We start from the raw sequence: 10,594 nt of genomic DNA on the forward strand, positions 1-10,594 counted from the left end.
CACGATCAAAATTAAAACATAGAAACATAAAAAACTGACGGCAGAAAAAGACTTCATGGTCCATCTAGTCTGCCCTTATATTATTTCCTGTATTTTATCTTAGGATGGATATACAGTATGTTTATCCCAGGCATGTTTACATTCAGTGTCTGTGGATTTAGCAACCACGTCTGCTGGAAGTTTGTTCCATCCATCTACTACTCGTTCAGTCAAATAATATTTTCTCACGTTGCTTCTGATCCTTTCCCCAACTAACCTCAGATTGGGCCCCCTTGTTCTTGTGTTCACTTTCCTATTAAAAACACTTCCCTCCTGAACCTTATTGAATCCTTTAACATATTTAAATGTTTCGATCATGTCCCCCCTTTTTCTTCTGTCCTCCAGACTATACAGATTGAGTTCATGAAGTCTTTCCTGATACGTTCTATGCTTAAGACCTTCCACTGTTTTTGTAGCCCGTCTTTGCACCCGTTCAATTTTATCCATATCTTTTTGTAAGTGAGGTCTCCAGAACTGGACACAGCATTCAAGAAGCTTGGCCACTGACTCATATTTATGACGGTTGCAATGTCCCAGAATTACTGAAGCTGACTGTAGATCTGAAGGTCAGCAGTTCAGATCTCATCACCGGCTCATGGTTGACTCAGCCTTCCATCCTTCCGAGGTGGGTAAAACGAGGACCCGAATTGTGGGGGCAATAGGCTGGCCCTGTTAAAAAGTGCTATTGCTAACATGTTGTAAGCCGCCCTGAGTCTAAGGAGAAGGGTGGCATAAAAATTGAATGAATGAATGAATGAATGAATGAATGAATGAATAAATAATGTGAGCCCCTTTTGCAAAGTTGATGGGGAAGCCAGATTCACTTAAAGACCATGTCATTGACTTCATTAACTGTAGTGATTTCGCTTTATAACTGCGGCAGGAAAGGTCATGAAATGTGACCACCATGGTCCTGCTTAGCAACCAAAATGTTGGGCTACATTGTGGTTGTAAGTCGAGGACTACCTGTATGTATCCTACTTACAAAAGCCAGGAGATAAGAAATAAGAATCCTACGTAGCTTTTGCTCTGGAAATCTCACACTCTTTACCAGAGCTTACAAAACCTTCGCCAGACCCATCCTTGAATACAGCTCATCTGTTTGGAACCCATATCGCATCTCGGACATTAACACCCTTGCAATGTCCAAAGATACTTCACCAGAAGAGCCCTTCACTCCTCCACTCGAAACAGAATACCCTATGAGACTAGACTTTCAATCCTGGGCCTAGAAAGCCTAGAACTACGAGGCCTTAAACATGATCTAAGTATTGCCCACAAGTTCATATGCTGCAACATCATGCCTGTCAACGACTACTTCAGCTTCAACCACATCAACACAAGAGCACACAACAGGTTCAAGCTTCATATTAACTGCTCCAAACTTGACTGTAAAAAATATTAACCACTCCAAACTTGACTGTAAAAAATACGACTTTAGTAATCGAGTTGTCGAAGCGTAGTGTCATCCCCTAATCCCCAACATTTTACCCTTAGACTATCCACAGTTGACCTCTCCAGATTCCTAAGAGGTCAGTAAGGGGCGTGCATAAGTGAACCAGAGTGCCTTCCGTCGCCTGTCCTATTGTCTCTCCTATATCTCCTATATCTTCTCTTCTATCCCTCCCGATATCTTTTCTTCTATTCTTCCATTGATATATTTTATTCCTATATTTTCTCTTTTATTCTTTCTTTGATATATTTTACTTTGAGTATATCCTCTATAACCTTCATTGTGTATTGAACAAAATAAATAAATAAAATTATTGTTGTTGTATTTGTAAGCACCCAGAATCTATGAGAGTGGTGGCTATAATAAATCTTAATAAATCAGAGACAACAATAACAACAAAAACAATAATTGAAAATGGTGACTAAACAATAGGAGGTAAATAACTCATTACTGGACTCCATAGTGTCATCCCCAAACCCCCAACACTTTACCCTTAGATTATCTACGGTTGACCTCTCCAGATTCCTAAGAGGTCAGTAAGGGGCGAGTACAAGTGCACTAGAATGGCTTCCGTCCACTGTCCTATTGTTCTCCTATATCTCCTATACCTTTCTTCTATTCCTATATCTCTTCTTCTATTCTTTCATTGATATGTTCTATTACTTCATCTTCTTTTCTATTCTTTCTTAGATATATTTTACTATGAGTATCTCCTCTATAACCTTCATCATGTATTTTACTATGTGTATATAGATATACAGTATGCCCACTAAAACCCTCATTGTGTATTAGACAAAATAAATAAGTAAGTAAGTAAGTACAAATCTAATAAATAAATAAATAAACAAACAAACAAACAAACAAACAAATAAATAACACTTTGAATTGGGCCCGGAAACCATTTGGCAACCAGTGCAGCTCACAGAGTAATGTTGAAATGTGTGCAGAGCTTGATAGCTCGCATGGCTGCATTTTGCACAATCTGTAGCCTCCGAACACTCTTCAAAGGCAGCCCCATGTAGAGAGCATTGCAGTAATCGAACCTCGAGATGACAAGGGCGAGAAGTGACTCCCTGTCCAGATAGGGCCGCAACTGGCGCAAATGATCCTTTTCATCACTTCTTCATCCTTTGTTATGTTAATACAAACTGTAACTATACTTGTTTGACAAATATAATAAATGTAATAAATAAAAATCCTGACTTACGGAGGGCGATCTGTCGGATTCCCTGTTTTTTTCCCTTTCAATAAGGAGCCCTTCGGGGTTTCCCCTCCTAAGACGGCTGGGGGGCCTGGAAATCTTCACCCATCTGCTGGAGCCGTCTGCCAGGCCTGAGGGGGGCACCCCGGGGGTCCTACGCCAACCCCTTCAAAGGGCTCAATCCGATCCTGGGGGCTGGCGTGGACTACCCATGGCGCCCAGGTGAGGCTGAGGTGCCTCAACTTGAAAGCATCTCCCCTTCAAATCAGCCAGAGGTTTGGCAGCCTCGAAAGCGCAAGGTTATCAGGGGGGGACACGCTGGGGAGAGCCTGCTCCCCAAAGGCCCAAGGTGTGTGGCACCTGGTGCAGGTTGCCCCGCCCCCTGGCAACTCACCTGAGAAGGAGCAGTGGGCTAACTGGGCAGATTGTCAGTGTCCTGCAGAACCACAGTGGCCTCTGGTGTTGGGAGGAGGAACTGCAGCAGCTGGCTTGAAGGCCAAGGAATAACATTGGAGGAATTTTACAAATATTATTTCCCCAAAGGTATCTGCCAAAATGTGTTTTGATCCAGGAAAACAGGGAAAGGCTTTCCTCCCTGGCATATGAGTATACGGGGAAGGGAAAGAAAAGCCTAATTAGGCTTGCAAGGTGTATGAATCCTCTACAGCAGTGGTTCTCAACCTTTCTAATGCCACGACCCCTTAATACAGTTTCTCATGTTGTGGTGACCTCCAACCAGTGAAGGGGCTGCAAAAAAATTTACTAACACATTGTGGGCATGGTTTATTTTGTGGGTGTGGCTTGCCTGCCATGTGACCAGGTGGGAGTGGCTTGATGGTCATGTGACTGGGGGTGGTGGCTTAAAGGTATGTGATTCATGTCAAGGGTTAGGGTTAGGGTGCCTGGCCTCTCCTCACCTCAAAGAGATAAAATTTCCCTATCTATAGACCAGGGATAGGAAAACCTGGCTTTTCTATGACTTGTGGACTTCAACTCCCAGAATTCCTGAGCTACCAGGATTGGCTCAGGAATTCTGGGAGTTGAAGTCCACAAGTCATAGAAGAACCAACTTTGCCTACCCCTGCTATAGACTATTACTGAACATCCAAAGTATACTATTTAATTCCATGTATATATGTCGTATCTGTACATACATATTACGCACGGGCACACAAAAATATACATTATCGACTATATAAACAGTATGTGTATGTATACACACACACCAACACACACATGCACAGCTCTTCTAAAATTATACACATTTAACCTTATTTACTGTGATAGGAAGAACATACCCAGAACTCAGAAGGGGAAAAAAGGAGCCCATCATTGATCCTTATATTGTGGTGACCCCCAACCATAAGTCTAGCGTGATGGTTCCCAACCTTTTTTTGGCCATGCCCCACCGAAGCATCTCCAAAATCCTGATGCGCACCCCATGACATATAATTCTTACTATTCAGAAAGTAAACTTTACACATGCAGAGGAAGCCTAAAAGGCTTGGTTTAAACAGGGCCCCAATTGCCCCCATTAAAAATCAAACTGCTCCTCTGTGGGGCATGGGCCCCACATTAGGAACCATAGGTCTAGCCCCAATTCTCCCAACAGAGCTTTAAGGTGATTGGCAGGAAGGCGAGAAGGACACCCCCACTGTCAACGGCTGATTGGTCGGATTGTAAAAATATGTTCCAAGGTGCCAGAATAGAAGCCTTAGTTCCTAACATCATGGGGAAAGTGTCTTTTCCCATTGGTCTTAGGCGACCCCTGTGAAACGTTCGTTCGACCCCCAAAGGGCTCCCGACCTCCAGGTTGCATACCACTGCTCTACAGATTTGCAAGGTATATTCAAGCCTAGCAGGGTTTCTCAACACTTTATTTTTAATGTATTTATTTATATATATATATATATTTATTATATATTGTTATATATATTATTTATTTTGTTGTGATTATTATTATTATTATTATTATTATTATTATTATTATTATATAACATCTTTATTAGTTTTAGAAAGGAGAAGACTTCATGAACTCAATCTTTATCATCTGGAGGACAGAAGGGAAAGGGGGGACATGATCGAAACATTGAAATAAGGTTCAGGAGGGAAGTGTTTTCAATAGGCAAGTGAACCCAAGAACAAGGGGGCACAATCTGAGGTTAGTTGGGGGAAAGATTTATTTATTTATTTTTTATTTATTTATTTTGTCCAATACACAATGAGGGTTTTAGTGGGTATATATATATATATACACATAGTAAAATACATGATGAAGGTTATAGAGGAGATATTCATAGTAAAATATATCTATGAAAGAATAGAAAAGAAGATATAGTAATAGAACATATCAATGAAAGAATAGAAGAAGAGATATAGGAATAGAAGAAAGGTATAGGAGATATAGGAGAGCAGTAGGGCAGGGGACGGAAGGCACTCTAGTGCACTTGTACTCGCCCCTTACTGACCTCTTAGGAATCTGGATAGGTCAACCGTGGATAATCTAAGGGTAAAGTGTTGGGGGTTTGGGGATGACACTACGGAGTCCGGTAATGAGTTCCACGCTTCGACAACTCGGTTACTGAAGTCATATTTTTTACAGTCAAGTTTGGAGCGGTTAATATTAAGTTTAAATCTGTTGTGTGCTCTTGTGTTGTTGTGGTTGAAGCTGAAGTAATCGCCGACAGGCAAGACATTGCAGCATATGATCTTGTGGGCGATACTTAGATCTTGTTTAAGGCGTCTTAGTTCTAAGCTTTCTAGACCCAGGATTGAAAGATCAAAAGCAACGTGAGAAAATATTATTTCACTGAAAGAATAGTAGATGCTTAACACAAACTTCCAGCAGACGTAGTTGGTAAATCCACAGTAACTGAATTTAAACATGCCTGGGATAAACATAGTTCCATCCTAAGATAAAATACAGGAAATAGTATAAGGGCAGACTAGATGGACCATGAGGTCATTTTCTGCAGTCAATCTTCTATGTTTCTATGTCAGTAAGAAAGTAAGGCATTGGTTGCCGATCAGTTTCCGGTCACAATTCAAAGTGTTGGTTATGACCTATAAAGCCCTTCATGGCACTGGACCAGATTATCTCAAGGACCGCCTTCTGCTGCACGAATCCCAGCGACCAGTTAGGTCCCACAGAGTGGGTCTTCTCCGGGTCCCGTCAACTAAACAATGTCGCTTGGCGGGATCTATGGGAAGAGCCTTCTCTGTGGCAGCCCCGGCCCTCTGGAACCAACTCCCCCCAGAGATTAGAATTGCCCCCACCCTCCTTGCCTTTTGTAAGCTGCTTAAAACCCACCTCTGCCACCAGGCATGGGGGAATTGAGATACTATTTCCCCCTAGGCCTTTACAATTTTATGCATGGTATATGTGTATGTATGTTTGGTTTTTATAATAATGGGTTTTTAACTGTTTTTAGTATTGGATTACTATTATATGCTGTTTTGTTACTGTTGTTAGCCGCCCCGAGTCTGTGGAGAGGGGCGGCATACAAATCCAATAAACAAACAAACAAACAAACAAGTAAGTGAGTAAGTAAACAAGTAGAAACATAGAAACATAGAAGACTGACGGCAGAAAAAGACCTCATGGTCCATCTAGTCTGCCCTTATACTATTTCCTGTATTTTATCTTAGGATGGATCTATGTTTATCCCAGGCATGTTTAAATTCAGTTACTGTGGATTTACCAACCATGTCTGCTGGAAGTTTGTTCCAAGGATCTACTACTCTTTCAGTGAAATAATATTTTCTCACGTTGCTTTCTATCTTTCCCCCAACTAACTTCAGATTGTGTCCCCTTGTTCTTGTGTTCACTTTCGTATTAAAAACACTTCCCTCCTGTACCTTATTTAACCCTTTAACATATTTAAATGTTTCGATCATGTCCCCCCTTTTCTTTCTGTCCTCCAGACTATACAGATTGAGTTCATGAAGTCTTTCCTGATACGTTTTATGCTTAAGACCTTCCACCATTCTTGTAGCCTGTCTTTGGACCCGTTCAATTTTGTCAATATCTTTTTGTAGGTGAGGTCTCCAGAACGGAAGAAGTAAGTAAGTAAATAAATAGGCTAAAAGTCAGAGAAAATTTTCCCATCATAAAATAATTGTGCAGAAGAAAGCACAGGTAGAAGTCATTCTTAATTACAGTCTAGGGGTTCCCCAAAGTTTGAACAAAGCCGGACATTGTGAAGCAGAAAACCCCACGCAGCCTGTCCTGAATGATAAAACACCTACCTCTGATGCACCTGTGACCAAATTCTGGTTTTTTGTCGTACTTTGCAAATAAATGCGCTTCTTGTGCCAGTTCTGGTGTGGAACCGGCTCATGCAATGACCTTGCTGTGTGCATCCAAGGAGAGAAGGGGCCTTTGATGGGTGCCATGGGGTTCATGCTTGACTTTTCTTTATGCGCATGGCACACTGGGAAGCACTGAACACCCAAGAGAGCTGGCGAGGTGCAAAAACCGCGGGATCGGTAGCAGCCAGGGTCCTGCCTTTGTCTGGTGGGGTCACCTAGGCAACAAACTCCACCTCTCTGATAAAAGCTACGTGCTTTTGTGTGGGAACCACACTCAACAACTTTGGGTGTCCGGTTTCGCTAGTAAAGTGGGCCTGTTCAACTGGTGTAGAAAAAGGACTGGCCCTTGCTCTTTGTTACACTTCAGAAGCCATGCAACAAATCTTTTAGATCAGGGCTGTCCAGGCTTGGCAGTTTTAAAGACCTGTGGACTTCAACTCCCAGAATTCCTCAGTTCTTTAAGGTGTGTGGACTCCAATTCCCAAAATTCCTCAGCTCTTTCAACTCCCAGAATTCCCCAGCTATTAAAGACCTGTGGACTTCAACTCCCAGAATTCCTGAGCTCTTTCAACTCCCAGAGTTCCCCAGCTTTCAAAGACCTGTGGATTTCAACTCCCAGAATTCCCCAGCTTTTTAAGACCTGTGAATTTCAACTGCCAGAATTTCTCAGCTTTTAACCTCTGGACTTCAACTCCCAGAATTCCCCAGCTTTTAAAAAACCTGTGAACTTCAATTCCCAGAATTCTCAGCTTTTAAAAATCTGTGGACTTCAACTCCCAGAATTCCTCAGTTCTTTTTTATTGGAAATAAGATAGCAGAATATTTGTGAAAGAATTGTGTATAGGTACATATCTGTGAGTGTGAGTAGTTTGAGACAAAAGTCAGTATATTGAGATATGAGAATAATTTTATTAATGGGGTGCCTTATTTTACAAGGAATTTAATTTGTATGTCTGTTTACTTGCTTACTTTCTGCCTGCATGCCTTCTCCTCTTCCTTCCTCCCTTCCTTCCTTCCTTCTTCTCCCTCCCTCCCTCCTCCCTCCCCCCTCCCTCCCTCCTTCATTCTTTCCTTCTTTCCTTCTTTCCTTCCTTCTTTCCTTCTCCTCCCTTCCTTCTTCTACCTCCCTCCCTCCTTCCTTCCTTCTTCTCCCTCCCTCCCTCCTTCCGCCTTCCTTTCTTCCTTCTTCTCCCTCCCTCCTCCCTCCCTCCCTCCTTCCCTCCCTCCTTCCTTCCTTTCTTCCTTCTTCTCCCTCCCTCCCTTCCTCCCACCATCCCTCCCTCCTCTCTCCCTCCCTCCTTCCTTCTTTCCTTCCTTCCTTCTTTCCTTCCTTCTTTCCTTCCTCCCTTCCTTCTTCTCCCTCCCTCCTCCCTCCCTCCTTTCTTCTTCTCCCTCCCTCCCTCCCTCCCTCACTCCTTCCGCTTTCCTTCCTTCCTTCTTCTCACTCACTCACTCACTCATTCACTCCCTCCTCCCTCCCTCCTTCCTTCCTTCCTTCCTTCCTTCCTTCTTCTCCCTCCCTCCCTTCCTCCCACCCACCCTCCCTCCCTCCCCCCTCCCTCCCTCCCTCCCTCCTTCCTTCCTTCCTTCCTGGTTTCTGTGAAAGCCATGTGTACACCCACACACAAATATCACATGCACCTTTTCAATGGCATCTTTTATCGTCATCGGGAATAAGAAAACTCCCAAACTTGGCTTGGAAATTATTGTGGAAACTTCTTGTTACACCCATCATCTTCTTCCTATTCTTTTAACTATTTACTGATCCTGAAGAAGATGTGTAAGAAACAGGTGATCTTATTCATTGACTTTTCCCTTTATATGATGGGTTTTTTAAAAAAATAGCAATCACTTTGCAGAAAAGAATGTTAAGTCATCCTGACATAATGGACTTCTGTTAACTGATCCAGTCCAAACTGGTGGTCAGTTCAGAGAATAATGGACCCAGTGCATTCCAGATCTCTCAAACAGATATGATTGATTTAAAACTTTTCACAGAATCTGCTCTTAATTGCATTAAACATCTAGAAGCTGGGCTGCACTTAAAATATAGTTTTCTTTACCAGATCTAACAAATACTTTCTTTTTTAAAAAAAATAGTATTTATTGAATATATACAGATATAAAAGACATACATTTAACAGATCAAATGTTCATGCAGTGTAAGTACATATATAGCTTTAAATACTTTCATATCAGCATATTTTGATATCAGAATGAATTTGTCCTATTTCGAGTGCGGTTTTCATCTCCCGTTTTTTAATCTCTCTTTTCTTTGTAAACGTTGGATATTTGGTAGCTGGATTGGATTATAAGTTAAGAACCTAGAATCTCTAAATAGAGCAGCTAATGCAGTTGAGAATTCTTGGTGTGCTTTCACTTTTTCACTTTGAAAAAAAAATTCTGAAGAAGGTTGGAAAAACAGAGATAGGTTGTTTGTCTTTGAATTGGTGTAATAAGCAATTTTTCCCCTCAATGTTCTGCAAATGATATGAAGTCAGGCAAACTTATTTTATGTATTTATTTATTCATTCATTCATTCATTCATTCATTCATTCATTTATTGGATTTGTATGCCGCCCCTCTCCGTAGACTTGGGGAGGCTAACAACAATTTAAACATAACATCAAGGTTTTAAGTCTGTTCTACATTTTATGTACCGTATGTATGTACGTATGTATGTATTTATTTGTTTGTTTATTTATTTATTTATGTCAAATTTGTATTGGTACTATACAAAGATATAACAACGTTTATATAGAAACATAGAAGTCTGACAGCAGAAAAAGACCTCATGATCCATCTAGTCTGCCCTTATACTATTTTTTGTATTTTATCTTAGGATGGATATATGTTTATCCCAGGTATGTTTAAATTCAGTCACTGTGGATTTACCAACCACATCTGCTGGATGTTTGTTCCAAGGATCTACTACTCTTTCAGTAAAATAATATTTTCTCATGTTGCTTTTGATCTTTCCCCCAACTAACTTCAGATTGGGTCCCCTTGTTCTTGTGTTCACTTTCCTATTAAAAACACTTCCCTCCTGAACCTTATTTAACCCTTTGACATATTTAAATGTTTCCATCATGTCCCCCCCTTTCCTTCTGTCCTCCAGACTATACAGATGGAGTTCATGAAGTCTTTCCTGATACGTTTTATGCTTAAGACCTTCCACCGTTCTTGTAGCCCGTCTTTGGACCCTTTCAATTTTGTCAATATCTTTTTGTAGGTGAGGTCTCCAGAACTGAACACAATATTCCAAATGGGGTCTCACCAGCGCTCTGTACAGCAGGATCACAATCTCCCTCTTCCCGCTTGTTATACCTCTAGCTATGCAGCCAAGCATCCTACTTGCTTTTCCTACCGCCTGATCACACTGCTATATGATATGTGATATATATGATATTGGTATTAATAATAGAGAAACATTTAGGCCAGGGATGGTAGGCACGCTGGTGCACTTATTATTATTATTATTATTATTATTATTATTATTATTAATTAGATTTGTATGCCACCCCTCTCCGCAGACTCACCCCTTATTTATGCATGCCCCTTACTGACCTCTTAGGAATTGGGAGAGGTCA

General features: G+C 41.3%; 1 protein-coding gene across 2 annotated transcripts in view; it reads right to left on the reverse strand.

Annotated features, from left to right (window-relative positions):
* CCDC158 (coiled-coil domain containing 158) overlaps positions 1–7,397 on the reverse strand; it is a 78,938-nt gene extending 71,541 nt beyond the window's left edge. The window contains exon 1 of one of the 2 annotated variants that reach the window (XM_070756911.1): positions 6,942–7,397. The gene's annotated coding sequence lies outside the window, so the exon portion shown is untranslated. The remainder of the gene's footprint in view (positions 1–6,941) is intronic. The other variant, XM_070756910.1, reaches the window with a different exon arrangement.
* Positions 7,398–10,594: the final 3,197 nt, after the last annotated feature.

This window comes from Erythrolamprus reginae, chromosome 7, assembly GCF_031021105.1.
Source record: "Erythrolamprus reginae isolate rEryReg1 chromosome 7, rEryReg1.hap1, whole genome shotgun sequence".
Lineage (NCBI taxonomy): Eukaryota > Metazoa > Chordata > Lepidosauria > Squamata > Dipsadidae > Erythrolamprus > Erythrolamprus reginae.